This window comes from Kogia breviceps, chromosome X (assembly GCF_026419965.1).
Source record: "Kogia breviceps isolate mKogBre1 chromosome X, mKogBre1 haplotype 1, whole genome shotgun sequence".
Lineage (NCBI taxonomy): Eukaryota > Metazoa > Chordata > Mammalia > Artiodactyla > Physeteridae > Kogia > Kogia breviceps.
Genome location: NC_081330.1, coordinates 50784391 through 50789553, shown reverse-complemented (window position 1 = coordinate 50789553; position 5163 = coordinate 50784391). Strand labels below are relative to the sequence as shown.

The 5163-nt window shown below is 36.9% G+C and overlaps 1 non-coding gene across 1 annotated transcript; it reads right to left on the bottom strand.

Moving 5' to 3' along the window:
* Positions 1–4785: 4785 nt before the first annotated feature.
* On the bottom strand, positions 4786–4892 carry LOC131749038 (U6 spliceosomal RNA). The gene has a single exon (XR_009333159.1). It is a non-coding gene; the product is annotated as a U6 spliceosomal RNA (small nuclear RNA).
* Positions 4893–5163: the final 271 nt, after the last annotated feature.

Sequence of the window (5163 nt, the reverse complement as noted above, 5' to 3'; positions counted from 1 at the left end):
TAGGCCCAGGTCATTAAATCCACTTCTGAGTCCGGCTTCAGCTTTATGGAGCCTGTCATCAATTCATGGGTACTTTCCCTGTCCCCTTCCAAACAAAAAGGAAATATGCTATTCATTCAGGCTATTTCAGTTTATTCCTTCGTTCATTAATTAAACAATAGTTCTGAGCAGCTGCTATGTTTCAAGCACAACGCTAAGGATACATTAGTAAGGTAGACATAGCCTTGTCCTCATTGAGTTTACCAAGCTAGCAAAGAGAAACATGACCAGATTTATGAGTCAATTTTGCATGTAGAAGAAAGAAAAATAAACATTTCTGACTCAGAAAGCAGATGGTGATAGTATCATTATTCCTAATTACTCCCTGGCCCTTTCCTTGTAAGAGGAGTTTGTATCCTTACTCCTTTCCATGTGACTTGCAATACCTTTCTATGCAGGAAGTATATGTCCTTGCCCTGTTGACTTCAGGTTTGACCATATGATTTGTTTTGGCTAAACAAATATGATCACAACAGACAGTATGCCAGTCCTAAGGAAAAGCTCCAAGAGCCATCAGGTGGTTTTATAAGCTCTCTTGCCTTCCCCCTGCCAGAGAGTAGTAGGTCCAGATTGGGAGCTGCTCCTCAGCCTGGATGCTGGAAGTCACCTGAGGCAACACAGCATTGCCGCCAACCTGCAACTAACATGTAACACAAGCAAGAAATACACCTTGTCATTACAAACCACTGAGATTCTTGAGTCATTTGTTACCACAGCAAAACTAAGTAATACACAGATTTTCATTCTTTAAGCTGACCAGTTCTGAATCATTTGGACATTTAGATCTACGTAGAAGGACAGTCTTCTCCCCATTTCTGTTTCTAGTTGGATCAGGTTACTTTCACTAAGTGAAATGAGCACTGCCTCAACCCAACTGTGATTTCTCCCCAAGTACTTGATAAATGGGAAATTCTTTATCCCCATGAGACAATATAAAACATCATTCAATTGTTTTCTAATTAAAAGATTTGTACTTTTCTGAAGTAAAATAACCTTTATATTAAAGAGGAAAATGTGTTGAACTATGAGTGGTAAAGTTTGATAATGCAAACTCTTTATAGGAAGCAAATTGTCATGAAACAAAATACACGCTGGTTTGCAAAAATGAGACATTTCGGGGGGGCGTGTAATCTTCAATAAGAAAGCAAATATTAAGGGAGTAAAATTAAGAATAGATCTTACATGTTTTATAATGAAAATTTTCTTTTCACAGTATTACTTATGAAGTTAAATATTTTAGGCCTAGAATTGAAAACTACCTTATAACTTTTTTCTGGATTGGTCCTTATTATAGAATATTATAGAACATTATTCAATGTTAGAACTAGAAGAAACTTCAGATTACTTAATTCAATCCTTTCATTTCATGATGAAAAAAATTTGGTGGGAGGAAATAAAGTTGCTTAACTTAAAGTTCTACAGTGGTCCATGGCAAAGCTGGGATTCCAGAACCAGTCTTGCAGACTCTGAGTCCTTTATTTAATCTCATACTTGGGAGCATATAAAAATAAGAGTACTATATGTCAGTATCATACTAAACATTTGCATACATTACAATATTAATTGCGAATTTGATCCCATTGATTTCTCAAAATAGCCCATTTTACCAATGAGTGAACAGATTAATGAGGTTAACTAACAAGCCTAAGAACTCATAGTGAATGACTGAGTCGGGGTTTGAATCTGCTCATTATGGCTCTAGAATCAGTTTTCTAAGCCATTGTACTATCTTTCTTACACTACAGAGAAAATAAAAGACTATAATTTTGAGAAAAGGGAACGACTGGATACAGAATCAGCAATCACAAAAAGTTATTTTAAAAAATCAGCACTTTTACAAAAGGATCTGAGGTCTGAAGTTTACCTGTAAAATATTACGCGGAATTTAGTAAGCTCCTTAGGGGCCCTAGGGCCCAGTTTAAAAGGCTCTGACCTGGTTTACTCCCACTGGGCATTGAGCAGACAATGACAAATTACATGGAACTGGGAAAGGCAAATTCCTCCAGAACCCACCATCCCCCTATCCCAGGAGGAAATGGGTTATAAGCATATTCTGAGTGCCACCATCCTCTAAATGCTTTCACTAAGCAAAATAAAACATTTAGTAGGCATTTGTAAGACATCAGAATTACTAGGTCACAGGAATTCTGTGGAAAATTTGTGAATTCTTTCAGTACACTCTCTGCCCCTTAGGCTGCATTAGAAGTTGAAGCCCACCTGAAGAGGAGATACTGAAGGCTTAGTCACAATTCACGTTTTGACAAAGGTTTCTACTTCCTGGGGCTCTTTCACCCCAAGGACTCTGCTTAACAATCCTATCATGCCTTGGCATGAAACATTAATGGATATTTACTCATGAAATGACTCTGTAACTCAGGCATTTGGAAATGTTTTATTTGACTTGGCCTAAGTATCATTAACACAATTGTGCAGAGTAAGTGAAGAAGAAAATGTAGGTTGATGGTAAAACCCTTCAAGTATGGCTTTTTGCCATTATCCAGGTAAGGCTATATCAGAAGCTGTCAACGTGAATGACACCATTTTATCACCCATGTGTTTTTCCCATTTTCTTGCTTTATTCTCTGGAGAGCTATATTCCAGTTCCATGACAACTGCTGATCCTGCTTTGCAGCTACCCTTGTGCCTGAGCAATATACACACAGGTGGTCGTAGCCTGCATTAAACCATAAATTGCAGGAAGTTGTTGGGTGGTTAAGACTATGAACTTTAGGGTCTGAGGTATCTGGGTTTAGTTCCTTGCCCTGTCCCTGATCAATTTTCTGAGCAAATCAGTTAACCTGTCTGAGCTTTTTTCCCTCTTCTGTACAATGGAGGAAGAAATAATCCCTACATCCCAAGAAATTGTTTATTAATTTGACAAATATTTGAGAGTCTACTTTTTACCACAAAGACAGACAATAAACAAAAAGACATACATAAAGAAATGATATAGGGCTAAAAGAGGAAAATGATACAGAAAAATAAATTATAGAACAGAGTAAGGGGAGGAATAGTCAGGGTAGGAATTGAGAGGACAGAATTTTTCTTTTAAAGAGTATGGTCAGAGTAGGCCTCAGATGAATGGAGGCTTGGATAATGGCTTCTATTGGGAATGAAAAAGGGAGACATTATTGGGTACTGAGAAGAGGAGTGATATGACTAATCTTACATTTAAAGGGATAAGTCTGGCTGCTGTGTTGGACATAGATTGTAAAGGGGCAGGAGGAGAAACAAGGAAATCAGTGACAAGGCTGAATGTAAGATGATGATGACCCAGAGCATCAGAATAGGGTGGTGGTAGTAGATATGATGAGATGTTGTCAGATTCTAGATAATTTTAGAGGTGGAGAATGAGATGTGTCATATGAGAGGAAGAGAGAGGTTAAAGGAAGATTCTGAGTGTTTCATCTTGAGCAATTGGAAGGATGAAATTGCTGTCCAATGAGATATAGAAAGCTGTGTATGGAGCAGTTACATTGTGGGAAGAAATATCCAGTTCATTTTTGGGGGAATTGAGTCTGAGATGTCTATTAGACAGACAAATGGAGAAGCTGAGTAGGCAGTTGGCTATGTGAGTCTGGAGTTCAGGAAAGAAGACTGGGCTGAAGTTATAAATTTGGGATTTTGTGAGGATTAAATGAGATGATGTATATAAAGCACTGAAAACAGCATGTAACACATAATAAGAGCTCAATATATATTAGATTAAAAGCGGCTAATCATAATATCAACAAATATAATTCTCACTACCTGCTTAGCACAGTGCCTGGCTCTTGGTAGGTTCCATATATGTGTATGAAGTAGCCAAACAAGAACACTTCAGGCTATTATATATGTGGGTGATTTTTGAGAGTGCAACACAGGGAGTAACCATAATGTAATTTTTTCATTTTAAATGAATTTTCTAAGTTGATTATTTTTTAATTTCACAAATTTTTGTTAAGAAATTTGTTTGGGCTGCTCAAAGCCCAAACACAAATCCCTGCTCTAGGTTTATTGTTGTCTGTTTCCTACCCAGAAGATTCAAACAAGATTTCATTGATTTTGTTTTTATTTTATTTTTATAAAAAGGCAATACACTCATTCAAAAGTTCAAAAACCAAAGACATATAAAAGAGTGTGTACATTGAGAAGCCTTACTTCCATCCCTGTTCCTATCCATTCTCACTACCCTGTAGTCAGGAGTTGGCAAACTTTTTCTGTAAAGGCCCAAGTAATAAATATTTTAGGCTTGCAAGCCATGTGGACTCTATTGCAATTACTCAGTTCTGCCATTGCAGTGCAAAAGCAGCCATAGACAATACAGAAACAAATGGTATGGCTGTGTTCCAACAAAATTTTATTTCTAAAAATAGGCAGAAGTCCCACTGGCTATAATTTTCTCCATACTATAGGTAATTATTTTTATTAGTTTATTCTGTTTCTTTACGCAAATACAAGCAAACGTAAATATATATTCTCATGCCCCTTTCTTATACAAAAGTTAACCTGTTCCATATCTCGAAACAGTATTTTTTATTACATATTTTGAATATTTCTCTATATCAATGTATAGAGAACATCCTAATTTTTTCTGTCTGCAATGTAAATACATCATTTCATATATGTGAAAGATAGATTTCTAAACTCAGAATTGCTGGATCAAGGGGTAAATACATTTGCAATTTGGGAAGATATTGCTGGATTCACTGTTATAGGGGTTTTATCGCTTTCACTTTCAGCACAATATATGAAAGCGCCTGTTTTAAAATTATGAAATGCTTCATGAGTTGGTATGTCATCCTTGTGCAGAGGCCATGCTAATATTCTCTGAATCATTCCAACTACAGTGTATATGCTGCTGAAGTGAGCACCAGGAAGTCATTTCTAATTTAGTAATGGTTGAATGCTTGTGGGTGGCATACAGCCAAAGACAGGGAAAACTGTTAAACTCCTCTTTCCATTTAGCCTGGAGATGAGAGAGAGAAAAGATTTTTCTGGATAGCAGCTGGCTTTTTTTTTTCAGAGTGCTGATTGGAAGGGATCCACATCCCCACCTTAAGTTCCAGCAATATATGAATCTGTGCAATAGCTAATGAGGACATAAATGACCAGAGTGGTAGAAACAGTTAATGAGGACCCTAT